The sequence below is a fragment of the Trichosurus vulpecula genome, chromosome 6 (genome assembly GCF_011100635.1).
Source record: "Trichosurus vulpecula isolate mTriVul1 chromosome 6, mTriVul1.pri, whole genome shotgun sequence".
Taxonomy (NCBI): domain Eukaryota; kingdom Metazoa; phylum Chordata; class Mammalia; order Diprotodontia; family Phalangeridae; genus Trichosurus; species Trichosurus vulpecula.
Genome location: NC_050578.1, coordinates 16984515 through 16998552, shown reverse-complemented (window position 1 = coordinate 16998552; position 14038 = coordinate 16984515). Strand labels below are relative to the sequence as shown.

At 37.9% G+C, this 14038-nt stretch overlaps 1 pseudogene; it reads left to right on the top strand.

The window, feature by feature from the left end:
- Positions 1-1481: 1481 nt before the first annotated feature.
- Positions 1482-2345, top strand: LOC118854412 (annotated as a pseudogene).
- Positions 2346-14038: the final 11693 nt, after the last annotated feature.

The following is a 14038-nucleotide window of genomic DNA, read 5'->3' as shown; positions in this document are numbered from 1 at the left end:
TAAGGAGAGGTGCTAAGACCAAAGCCAATTGTATATGCACTGAATTCTAGCCAATCAGATGTGCATGAATTCAGCCAATCAGAGACTTGAGTTCTAGCCAAACAGATGCCAGCTTGGACTGTATATAGAAAGCCCAGAGTGTGAGAGAAGCAGAGTGTGAGAAGCAGACACCAAGAAGACAACGAGGCAGCAGATATCAAGAGGGCATTAAAGAGCAGACTTTGAGAGAGCCAGTGTTGAGCAAAGAGTGCAGAGCAGAGAGTTATAAAGATCAAAGAGCTGAGAATCTACAGCACCAAGAGACTGGAGAACTGAGAATCCAGAGAATCCAGGAGACTGCAAGGACTCTGAGAACTGCAAGGGCTTTCAGAACTGTGGGAGAGGATGCAGGCAAGCAGACAGTTAGGATACATGAGTGATTGTTTATGGGAAGGCCCTAGCAGGGGGAAGGTAACAGGATGACTTGGTTCCTTGCTATAATACTGTGTTATAATTTTCTTGTTGCTACATTGAGGTGGGCTTACTGGTTTTGGAATATAATTACTGCTAGATTGAATTGGAGTCATTGGTCTTGGCATTTGATACTCTGGTGTCTAAATAAATGTTATACTTCCTCTGCCTTCTACCTAGATAGTTTTTCATACTTTGCAATTCTGAACCATACAGGCATGTTCGTGGTCATCCTCAAGGTCATGAATTTTGCCTTACTGATACACAGGGTAAAAGGAGGGAGAGAGTAGGCTAAATAGGGGGAAAATAGGATGGAGGGACAAACATAGTTGGTATTCATTACTGCAAAAATATTTTTATACAGTGAGTTTCTTGATAAAGATTTCATCTCTCAAACATACAGAAAACTGAGTCAAATTTATAGAGAAAAAAGCCATTCCTCGATTGATAAATGGCCAAGATATAAAAGAGGCAGTTTTCAGACAAAGCAATTAAAGCTATCTATAGTTATATGAAAACATGCTCCAAACTGAAGAGAAAAATGAAAATTATGCAAACTAAGCTACTACTGCCTCACACCTGTCAGACTGGCTAATATGACAGAAAAGGAAAATGACAAATATTGGAGGATGTGGGACAATTAAAACACTAATGTACTATTGGTGAAGTCATGCACTGATTCAACTATTCTGGAAAGCAATTTGGAACTCTACTAGATCTGTATCCCAAAGAGATTAAAAAAAAGAAAATGACCTATTTGTACAAAAATATAGTAGCCCTTTTAATGGTGGCTAAGGATTGGAAATTGAAGAATGGCTGAACAAGTTGTTGCATATGATTGTGATTGTGATGGAATACTATTTAAGAAATGATGAGCGGGATGCTCTTGGAAAACAAGAAAATACTTATATGGCTTCCCTCAGTGTGATTCTGTCTTGAGTGGAGACCCTTGGGAGCCAGAGCCATTCTGCCCATCCACCTTGATGCTTTCCTTTCCACACTGCTCTGCTCTCCTCAATATCACTACTCAAATGGAGGACTGAATGAAAATGGATATGAGCCCCCTCTGGCCCCAGAATTTCCTCTTCAATTGTGAACTAAAGGGCGACAAAGATTATCATTTTAAAGTAGATAATGATGAAAATGAGTACCAGTTGTCATTGAGGACTGTGAGTTTAGGGACTGGTGCAAAGGATGAATTGCATATTATTGAAGCAGAGGCATTGAACTATGAAGGCAATCCAATTAAAGTAACTCTGGCATCTGTGAAAATGTCTGCGCAGCCCTACAATTTCTCTAGGTGATTTTGAGATTACACCACCAGTAGTTTTGCAGTTGAAATGTGGTTCAGGGTTTGCACATGTGAGTGGCCAGCACCTAGTAGCACTGAAGGAAGATGCAGAATCGGATGACAAAGAGGAAGATGATGTGAAACTCTTAAATATGTCTTGCAAATGATATTCTCCTGGAGTTGGTAGCAAGGTTCCACAGAAAAAGGTAAAACTGTCTGATGAAAATGAAGATGATGAAGAAGATGATGATGACATTGAAGATGAGGAAAGTGGAGAAAAGACCCTTCCAGTTCATGATGCTGCAGCAAAAAATGTACGAAAATCTAACCAGAATGGAAAAGATTCAAAGCCATCCCCGCCAAAATCGAAAGGTCAAGAATCCTTCAAAAAGCAGGACAAGACTCCCAAGACTCCCAAGACTCCCAAAGGACCTACTTCTCTAGAGGATATTAAAGCAAAAATGCAAGCAAGCATTGAAAAGGGTGGCTGCCTCCCAAAAGTGGAAGGCAAATTTATCAACTATGTAAAGAATTCCTTCAGGGTGTCTGATCAGGAGGCCATTCAAGATCTCTGGCTGTGGAGGAAATGTCTTTAAGAAAATAAGTTTGAACAGTTTGTTAAAATTGTCCACCTTATTTCTGTAACAGTTGATATCTGGCTGTCCTTCTTATAATGCAGAGTGAGAACTTTCCGTATCACATCTGATGAATGGCATCCAGATTACTTTGCTAAGAGTGTGTTGTCCAAAATGCCTATTTAGTTTTCAAAGATGGAACTCCATTGTTTGATTCATTTAAGTATGTATGGAATGTTATGATAGGGCATAGTAGTAGCGGTGGTCAGAAAAATGGAAATGGTGGGGAAACAAAGTGTACATGTGAAATAAATTCAGTATTTTAATAAAAAAAGACTTACATGAACTAATGCAAAGTGAAATGGCCAGAACCAGGAAACCATTGTACACAGTAACATATGATGAGCTACCATGAACAACTTAGTTATTTTCAGCAATATATTGATCCAAGAAAATTCTGTAGGACTTATGATGAAAGATGCTGTCCATCTCCAGAAAAAGATCTGGTAGAGCCTGAATGCAGATCAAAAATACTTTTTTGTTACTTTAAAATTTTTCTTGTTTTTTATTTTTTATTTTCCTTTCATAGAATGACTTACATGGAAATGTGTTTTGCATGACTACACATGTATAACCTATGTCAAATTGCTTGCCTTCTCAGTGAGGGCAGGGAAGGAGGGAGGGAGAGAATTTGGAAAATTAAAAAAAGAATGTTAAAATTGTATTTATATGTAATTGGGAAAAATAAAATGTTAAATAAGAAAATATAAAGTAGTAATCATAAAAAAATAGATTTCCCATTTTCAAAAAAAATCTCCAGAGAGCCTCCATTATTTTTCATTCCCCAGCCTCAAAGAAAGCATAGCATGATAAGTTTAGAGACAGAAAGAATCACAGATGATGAAGTCCAATCTTATTTTACAGACACGAAAGCTGAGGCCCAGAGAAATTAGGTTATTAGTCTAGGATCACAAAACTAATAAGTGTCTGAGGCAGGATATGAACCCAGGTTTTCCTTACTCCAAGTCCAGTTCTCTATCCATCACACCATCTTGGATATATTTCAACTTTTTAGAAAATTTTATTCATGTACCAGTGGCTCAATATGACTGTATTGATTTTGTGAATATATCCTTTCATAATTTTCAAAAGAACATAGTTCTTATTTATATAGGCAGTGTTGCAACAGTTCACATTACACATATCTATAGGAAATGAGACAGTAAAGCAGCTGAGAAAAGACATCAGTGTATTTAGTTAAACTTCCTCTGGAGTTTCACCTTCTGGTCAATACCTTGCTGTTCAAGCAAATCAATTGATTAGCTCTTGTTAAGACATTCAATTTAATCTATCTGCTTTTTTTTCCCACTGCAGTTCATTGCTTTTGAATAGATCTGAGGTGAGAATCCATTTTTTTCCCCATTCTGTTATCTAGCTTTCACTTTCTGTGTCCTCCATATCTCCCTTGAGTGCTTGAGAAACTTACCTGCTCCTCAGACAGATAACTTAAATGCCTACCAGCTTAGATATGCATCTAGGTATTATATGACATGGTGGATAATGTTCCAAAGATTATGTGCATTTATATAAAAAGACTCTAAATGCAATTTAGCTAATGTACTAGAAATATGATATCCATACCAGCATATCAAGTAACTAGCCATAAGCAAAGTAAAATTGCAACTTTTCTCTGAACTTACAGGTGAAGGTTGGAATGGTGAGAGTAGTCAATTGAAAGGTTAGGGGTAGATCTGGTGGGAGGGGAGGAATATAACAGAGTTCATCTGCGTAAAGGTAATAGAATAAATTTTGTAGTACCAAGGAAGATTGTGGTTTCATTTCCAGGTATTTTATTTAGATATGTTCTCAATGAATATAAGTTTCTTGAGGGCAGGGACCATTATTTTAATATTCTTGACTCCTGGAAGAATGCTTTTTATGTAGATGGCATTAAATAAATATTCTCTGATTTGAATGGAATAAGACAGACTCTTAATTTCATCAGAGTGCTCCCTCATGTAAGTTTAGGAAATTGTTCTTTACATTATATTAAGTCTCTTTCTCTGCAGGTTACATCTATTTCTGTGCTCTGGGCAAAGCAAACCTAATCCTTCTTCCACATAACAGCCCTTCAAGTAGGGAGGCAGGATGGTATAGTGGAAAGGGTGGAGATTTAGAATCAGAAGACTTAGGTCACTTAATCAATAAGCATTTATTATGCATCTACTTATTACATGTCAGTAGCTGTACCTATGTGAGCTTACTTAGTTAAGTCAATCTCTGGGATTCAGTTTCTTCATTTATGATATAAGGGACTTGGTCTAGGTGACTTCCAGGGACTCTGGCAGATCTGATTCTATGACCTTATAAATCAAATACTTTCTGAAGAAGACTCATTGGCACAGGATTTTATATTCTCAACAACTTCTGGTCAGTTGTGACCATTAAGATGTTTGTTTGTAAAAATCATTTACAAAAGTCTGACTATTCCCTTCTCATCTAGGATGTGCTTGAAGCATGTATAGTCTGTTCTTATAGATTTTATCCCCTTTTGTATAGCTATATAGGGCTGCCCAAAAGTATGATTAAGAGTATGTCTACATAATTCCAAAACACACAGTCAATTCACCGCAAAACAAATCAGACACTTTGGACAAAGCAATGAGCTGATCACTACTTGCCAAGTGCATTTCAAACCTGAATATCTTGAAGACATCTCAAACTCAGCCTGTCCAAAACTGAACTCATTATATATCCCCCAAAGACTATGCCTCTTCCAAATTGTCCTATTTCTGTCAAAGGTACCATCATCTTTCCAGTATTTTATAACTTTGCAACTTTTTTGTAATTTTGCAACTTTGGTGTTGTCCTTAACTCCTCATTCTCTCATACCCCATCTATCCAATTAATTGCCAAATCACAGCATTTCTTCCTTCACATCTCTCATATTCAATCCTTTCTCTCTACTCAAACAGCCACCACCTTAGTCCACACCCACTTTCGCCTCTCACCTATATTATTGCCATAACTTCCTAAGTAGTCTCCCTGCCTTCTGCCTTTCCCTCTTGTGTTAAAACTGTATCTTGTTCTGGTCCTCTTGACCGCCCCCACTTCTTGTTAGTAAGTTTGCAAGTAGCTGATATAAAGTGGCAATATCATGAAATAAGATAACAAAGGGGAACCTGGAAGTCAGGTATAAACTGTCCTAAAGGGGCCTAATATACAAAGTGCAGCACATGTTAACCAAAAATAACACCATGGTAATAGGTACTGAATCAAAGGAAGTCATTTGGGCTCTGCTGTCAGGGCCTTTTGGCTCAATGGTATGTGAATCTTAGACAGGTTCTTAACATTAGCAGTAAGACCTACAGGTCACCAAATGGTGATGATAATTTTGAAATGATGTGGACAAGTTAACTTTAAAGTTCTACTGGCAACTTCAAGATGATTTTGATATATTAATGAACCAATCCCAAGACGGCACAGATTAGAAGAGTTAGTCTCTTTCCTTCCCAATCAAAAGCCTATAAAATGAGACCTTAAATTCCTGCTTGCAACCCCAGCCCTCTTCTATCTACATTGGGTCCATGCTGCCTAGTGCTCTCAATTCTAATTCATTTTACATGCAAAATACTCTTGCTTTCCGCCCCCCCCCATCCTCTTCTTCATGTTGCCCTCCTTCCTTCACCATCATATCACCTGTCCCAAAGCCATCTGTCTCTATGCCCCTTTCACTGATTGTCTTTATACTTTCTGTATGGTTTGTCCCCACACCCTCTGTGATTATCAAAGTGTGATTGATTGCAGCTCCATTTCTCACTGTCATTGTGGTCATTTCTGGTGAGTACCCAAAGAACTGGGCATATCTGCTCCTGTTTCATAATTCACCTACTCTAATCTGTCACACAACTGACTGTGATCTTCCTTATCTAGAGACTGGACTATGTCACTCACTGTATTCCAGTCAATGGCTCCCCATTGCCTCTAAGATCAAATATAAACTCCTTTGTTTGGCATTTAATCCTCTTCACAATTTGTTCCCAAGCTATCTTTCCAGCTTTATTGGAAATTACTCCTCACTTTAATAAAGCCCAAATCCTGGCTTTTTCTGTTATGGCATTCCAAATCCTATCTTTGAACTAAAATCTTTGACAACAGCCATCTCTCATGCCTGGAATGCAGTCCTACTCAAATCAACATCATAAATTTCTTCTCAGTTCAAGCACCATCTTCTACATGGATCCTTCCTACTCTTCAATGACAAGTTCTCAACCTCCTCCTAACTACTTCATATTTATTTATATTAATTCTCTTTATAACTGTTCTATGAATACTCATAATTGTGTTTGTCTAATAGAATGTAAACTCTCTGAAGGCAGAGACTATTTCACATTTGTCTTTGTATCTCCAAGGCTTATTACAGTACCTTGTACATAGTAGCCTTAATAAATGCTGTTAAGTAATGACCAACCATAACTCTAGAGTACTGAGGATAAAGAATGCTACATTGCATTTTGGTTACAAGGGTTTTGTCCTTCTTTTAAACTGAGAAGGGGGTAGAAGGGAAAGAATATGAATGCTTATTAATTAAAAAATTAAAAAACAAATGCCTATTGATTGATAGGAACTCCATTCATAAATGATCTGCTTCAGAGGCCATTCAGTTTGTTTTTTGCATGGGGGGGGAGGGTATGTTCAACTAAGCAGTATTCTGGTGTTCTCTCCAAACAAGGAATCATGAGGTTCTTCCAAGCCCAGAAAATAGGGCAAAGATTTTTCTGCTTATTTGGAGATATTGTCCTAATTACCTCCATTTGAACAGGAAATGATGCTTCCTCAAGTAAGAATTATTTGAAATAATTCCCAGTTAAATAAAAGATAAATCACAAGAAGTCAAGATGTTCAAATGGGTCTTTTGGTCATGATATCTGTTCAGTCCACTGCTAAAATGTATCAAGACCCAAGAGAATCAGAGTCATCCTTATTCAAACAGGAAAACTGATTATTATAAGAAAGTTTCCATTGTCAACTTTTCTTTGCTATGTCTATAAAATATCATTTCAAAATGATGATCTGCCAATTAGTTTTTAAGAAAAGATAAATGTCTTCAAATGAGACAGTCCCTCTCAGTACACTTTAACTTGTCACTAGGAAAGAAAATCCTATTGACAGCCATTTATTTAGACAAAAAAGGGCAGCAAGTAATTGGGAGCTGGATGTTTCCTCTCTTTCAAAAATTCTCACACTGACATGAAAAGAATGCTCATAATGACTACAACACATTTGGACTGAGATAGGGCTATAGTCTTCAATGTCCTGAGTAGATGTGGGTGACTTAAATAATTGAGGCACTGGGAAACTCTTTGCCAGGGGCAGGCAAAAAACCACTGATGACCTTCTGAAATGTAGAACTAATGGGAAGGAAGAACAAATTGTCTCAACTGTGTTTTATTATTTTTTTAAATATATATCAACCCAATATCTATATAGTGAGGAAAATGAACTAGATGACCTCCAAGTTCCCATCCAAGATTAAGTCTGTGATCTTATGCTCTTATCAACAAGTTAAAACATAAGCTTCCATTCTGCCTCCTTTCTCTACATTCTCTCTCCCCTTGACATACATAAGTGCCTTCCATACTCATAGAAAGAGAGAAAAGGGAACAGACTAGGCATATTGAAGGGTGTTGTTGTTTTTGAGATCAGGCCTCCCTTTCTCACCCAGATTTGAAAGTGGAGAAGCTACTCATTGGCCTGGTCCCATTACTGACCAGTACAGGAGTTTTGGCCTACTCTGTTTCAAGTCTGGCCTGATCCACCTATTGTTGGGCAGCCTGGTGACCTCTTAATCTCAGAGGTTCATATTGTTGCTGGATTTAGAGCAGACAGTCAATTGGCTTAACCTACTGCAGTTTAGAACTCCCTAGCACAAGAGACTCACCAGTCTCAGCCTCTCTGGTAGGAAGGAATTTCAGTTGTATGCAACCATATCTAGCTTTGTTTAGATTTTTTAAGGGTAAAATCCTTTGAAGTTTCTCTCCTGAAGTGAGTTGCAGGAATTCAAGTTAAAGAGGTAATTCAACTTTGTCTATGAGGGTAGAACTTGCTGCACATAATCACTATTCTTGTTTAGTACCAGTGACTTGGAAAAAGGAAAACATTCCTAAAATTTAGAACTTTCTGAAAGACCACCTTATGAAGGAGTGAATTCTCCATTACTGGAGGTCTTCAAGCAATGGCTGAATGGTCATTTTTTGAGGGTGTTGAAATAGGCATTTCTGTCCAGGTGAAGATTGGATTATATAATGTCTGAGATGCCTCCCAAGCCAGAGTCTATCATTATTGGCTCTTTTGGAAATGTAGAAAATTTCCTTTTCTTCCAATTAGATAATGCCTTGAACCATTTTCAAGCTGCTTAGACATAGTCTTCTCTTTTTAAGTTAAGCTTATATCTGACTCTGGGAAGTATGTTTTCCTAGTGCCTATTATGTTTCAGGTCCTGTACAGATATTAGTTCATGTGATCCTTTCAAAAACCAAAGAGGTAGGTACTATCATTATTCCCATTTTACAGTTGAGGAAACTGAGGCAGACAGCAGTTAAGTGACTTGCCCAGTTTCACATGGCTAGTAGGGGTCTGAGTCCATATTTGAAATCAGTTTTTCCTGACTCCTGGCTCAACGTTCTATCCATTGGGCTGCCAGTTACCTGAGGGATATTGCTTTTTCTATATTGGCAGAGTGAATTTATTTGAAAAAAAAAATCAGAGAATTTATGTCTTCTACAGAGGTTGTGTTATATGTATTAGCTGATCAATGCTCAGTCTCAAATGAACAGTTAAATAGTCACCAAGCATTTATTAAGCTCTTACTATGTACCAAACATTGTGCTATGAGCTTGGAATACAAAAAAAGTTGCAAACCAGCCACTGCCTTCAAAGAGCTTACATTTTAATAGAGTGTGGGGCAGAAAACATGTAAATAACTAGATACATACATACAGAGTAAATGGAAGGTAATCTCAGAGGGGAAAACACTAGTAAAAGGCCTCCTGGAGAAGGCAGGATTTGAGATGTCTTGACTAGGGAATAACATCCCTGTGGATCTTAGACTAGTAACTCCAACAGGTATTTCTTACCCCAGGACCCTGATTCATGATTACTGGGGGCTCAGTGGTCCCTGTCCACATATCACCAGGGATGTTTGGTGAAAATCAGCATACCTACCTCAGCATTCTGGGATGAGGAGATTTTACATCCTGCCTCAGACTAGGTAGAAAAGTACTGCAGTGTTGTATTTAGAGACAGAGTGAAACAGAATAGAGACAGAATGTGGTATGAGCTGTCAGACATGGTTAACCAATTGATTTTTGCTGTTTTTTTAATATTAGAAGGGGAGGTTCCATTGGGGTGTTGGGTGTTGGGAAAGGAATTTAATGTGAGAAGAAAAATCTTTAATAAACTTTTAAAGAATAAACATATGGATCAACTGGGAACATCTAGCAATGATTAACCCGTTGTCATCTTTACTTTCCATATTGTTTAAAAAATGTTTTCAATAGGAGGTCTTAGTGCTGTCAAAAAGAAAACATTCATCAGTTAGCCTTAACAGAGTAAACCGTAGTACAATTTATCTTTCTACTTATTTCCAACATGTGAATCCAGAATTGTAGAGCTGAAAGGGACATCTTGTTCTGAGGTCATCTTTTCCAATTCCATCTCAAAGCAGAAAACCCTCTATAATTGCCTTACAAGTGATCAGTCAGTGCTTATCAAAGAAATTGCTTTCTCCAGAACTATCCTTTGGATAGTTGTAATTATTAAGAAATTCATCCTTACATCGAATCAAAATCTTTTCCCCTATAACTTCCATCTGCCAATATGAGTTCTACCCTCTGTACCAGATAGAATGTCTAATCTTACAGGTGATAGCCTTTAAAGATTTGAAGACTGTAGTCATTCCCCAACTTAGACTTCCATCAACCATCTACAATTCTTACAACTGATTCATATGCTATAATTTGAAGTGCCCTCAGCACGCTGGCCATCCATTTCTGGATGCATTCTAATTTGCCATGTCCTTCCTCTAATGTGTGCACGGAACTGAACATAATACTTCAGCTAGTTTTGTCTGACAATTAAAGAGTACAGTTGACTTACCTCTGCTGTTCTGGACACTTTCCAATAATATAGGCTAGGATCACATCAGTTTTCTGACTCTCCTATTATACTGTAGATGACAAGTATATTTTTGACTAAGTCAAGTTCCTCAATCTTGTTAAATTAATTTGTTAAATTAAATTGTTAAAGTTAAATTTATTTTTAAATCCCAAATACAGGACTTTACATTTATCTTGTTAAATTTCGTCTTGCTTAATTCAGTCCATAATTCTAGTATGTCAAGATTTCGTTTTATCCTGACTCTAAAGATATTGTCCACCCAGTTGGTGTCATCTGAAAGTTTGATATCTTATCTATCTTCATGCAAATCTTTGGTAAAACTGTCAAAAGGAACAGAACTGAAGACAGGGCCCTGACACACACCACTAGATACCTTCCTGTAGTCTGGCTTTAACCAAGTCCCAAGTCCACCTAACTGAACTGTCATCCAGTCCAAATTTCTCAACAAGTGTGTTAATTACTATATGCAAGATGAATATTAGCCACTAGGAAAACATCATAATTGCAAAGGAGATTAATAATGTACTAGAGGAGACAAGTCACATATAGAAGACTGTAATGTAAAATAAGACATAATGAATTATATGAGAGGTATAAATAAAGTGCTATGTGAAGTCTAAAGACAAAGAGAATATTTCTGATAAGGAATCATGGAAGGCTTCATGGAGGAGGTGGCATTTGAGCTCAGTTTTGAGGGTCAGCTAGGGTTTCAAGGATATCATATGCACAAAAGATACTCAATTTATTCAACAACAAGCACTTCATGAGAGTCTACATACAATGTGTCAGTTACCGTGCTAGGGACTGCGTATACAAAATCTAAATAGCCCCTGCTAAGAATTCTACTTGGGCAAAATAACCCATACACAGATACGTAAATGAAAATGTATATAAAAAGTCACTTTTTATGGAGTAGGAAACTAGAAACCGGGGGAAGGAGGAAAGGCATCTTGTATATGACAGCATTTTGATTGGCAGATAGGGGTAACAAGAAGCGGTGTTGAAGATAGAGAGCATGCTAGGGATGAGCAAAAGCATTTCCATAGGCAAAGAAAAGAGATAGATTGTTTTGTCCCTGGAACATCAAGGAAGCCAGTTTGCTTAGGTCATTGAATATATGTAGGGACTAATGGGTAATTAATTTGTAACAATTAATGGAGTCAGATTGTGAAGGTTTAAATGCTTAAACACAGAAGCTTTTAAAAATACCTTAATTGAAACTAAGTTATACTATTTCTACAGTATAGAAACCCTAGTCCATCAGACTGGTTAGTGGCCAGTAACTTAATTGTTTAGGGAAACATAGTTATATTTAGCCTAATACAGCATCGTGGCTTGAACACAGTTGCCAAAAACTGTGACTGTTACAAAGGTCTAGTTTTGATGGAAACACATGAGAGGTGATAGAACAGCTTCACTAACTAATAATAATAATAATAATGATAAAATAAATATTTAGACAGTATTTTAAGGTTTCTAATTCCTTCTATACTATCCAATTTAATATTTACAACAACCCTACAAGGTAAATCCTGCAAGTATCATTACTCCCATTTTACAGATGGGAAAACAGGCTGGATAAATTCAAATATTTAATGTCTACAGCTTTTCCCTGATCTACTGTAATATGAAAGGCATTATGGAATGGTGGAGAGAGAGCTGGTTTAGAAGGAAGATTTGGATTCATAGCTTTGTCACCTTGGCCAAATATCTAAGGCTGAGTGGTGAAATAATTTGGCCACAGTAACAGAATGAGCAAGGATTAGGGGCAGAATTTTAACCCAGGTCCCTACTGACTCCAGTATTACCATCCTGCCTATATTTCCTTCAAAGCTCATACTGAGTACATAAGTACACAAACAGAAGTGAATATTTCTCAGACTTTTGTCAAATGTGTTGTTGAACTAATAATGGTAATGATAATAATAACCATCATTTAAAAATTGCTTTAATGTTTGCAAATAACTTTATAAATATTATCTCTTTTATTCTTCATAGCAACCCTGGAGGGTAGGTCCTATCATTATTCTTATTTTACAAATGAGGAAACCGAGGCAGTAAGTGACTTAACTAGGGTCACAAAGCTAGTTTGTGTGTGGGGCTGGATAAATTCAAACACATGATGTCTATGGCATTCCCTGATCTAGTGTGGAATGGAAAAGAAATGAGGAATGGTAGAGAGAGAAAGAACTGGTATAGAAATCAGGAAGGTTTGAGTTCAAGTCTTACTAGTTTTGTCACCATGACCAAGTCACTTAACTTCCAAGTCCCTAGGCAACCCTCTTAGACTGTAAGTTGCATAACGGATGCTGATCTGCATTAGACAAGGGAGTTTCCTCATTAGTCGTCCCCTATACAATTGAATGGAAGTCTAGGCAAACCCAAAATCAGTTGAGTAATCTTTTTTGTTTAAAGAAAATCAGCCCATTATTTTGGCTGAAAAAAAATTGTAGCACATGAATGCTGTGATATAATGCTATGCCAATAAGAAATGACACCTATGAAGAATACAAAGAAGCATGAGAAGCATGAAGTGATGCAAAATGATATCAGGGTAACTTGGAAAACATGTATAAAATGACTATAGCAATGAAAATGGGATGGGCATGGTGACGTATATCTCTAATTTTTGGAAGCTGGTAGATCTTTTGAATTCTCTAGTTCTGAGGTACAGTGGGCTAAGTTGAAGGTTTCTGTAGTAGCTCTGGCACCAATATGGTGATTTTGCAGCAATGGGGAGGAAGGTCCCAGACTGTCTAATGGAGGAATGAAGTAGCCAATGCTGGAAATGGAGTGGGTCAAAGCTTTCATAAGCCAGTCGGTAATAAGGCTGGGCCTATCACTAGCTGCTTCGCTCACTGCCTGAGAGACAGGGAGACCCACTCAGGCTCAATAAAACAAATAAAATAAAATAAAAAACCTCAAAACAATGTAAATAGAAAGAAAACAACAACAACAATACATAACTGAATGAATCATGACCAACCTTGGCCAAGTTCTGCTGGCTCACAGATTAGATTATAGGAATGGAGTAGTGCATGATAAGCCTGGAAAGGTAGGTTGGAATGAGTTTGTAGAAAAATTTATATGCCAGACAGAGGATTTTGTACTCAATTCTAAAGGTAATAGAGATCCTCCAGTTTTTATTGGGTAGAGAGTGACATGTTAAGATTTGTGCTTTAAAAATCAGTTTAGTTGGGAGGCGGAGCCAAGATGGCGGCTGGTAAGCACGGACTAGAGTGAGCTCCGTACCCGAGTCCCTCCAAAAACCTATAAAAAATGGCTCTGAACCAATTCTAGAACGGCAGAACCCACAGAACAGCAGAGGGAAGCAGGGCTCCAGCCCAGGACAGCCTGGATGGTCTCTGGGTGAGGTCTATTCCACACGGAGCTGGGAGCTGGGAACGGAGTGGAGCAGAGCCCAGCCTGAGCGGCGTGGACGATCCAGACCAGAAGCCGGGCGGAGGGGGCCCCAGCGCCTTGAATATGTGAGCTGCGGCAGTTACCAGACCCCCTCGACCCACAAACACCAAAGACTGCGGAG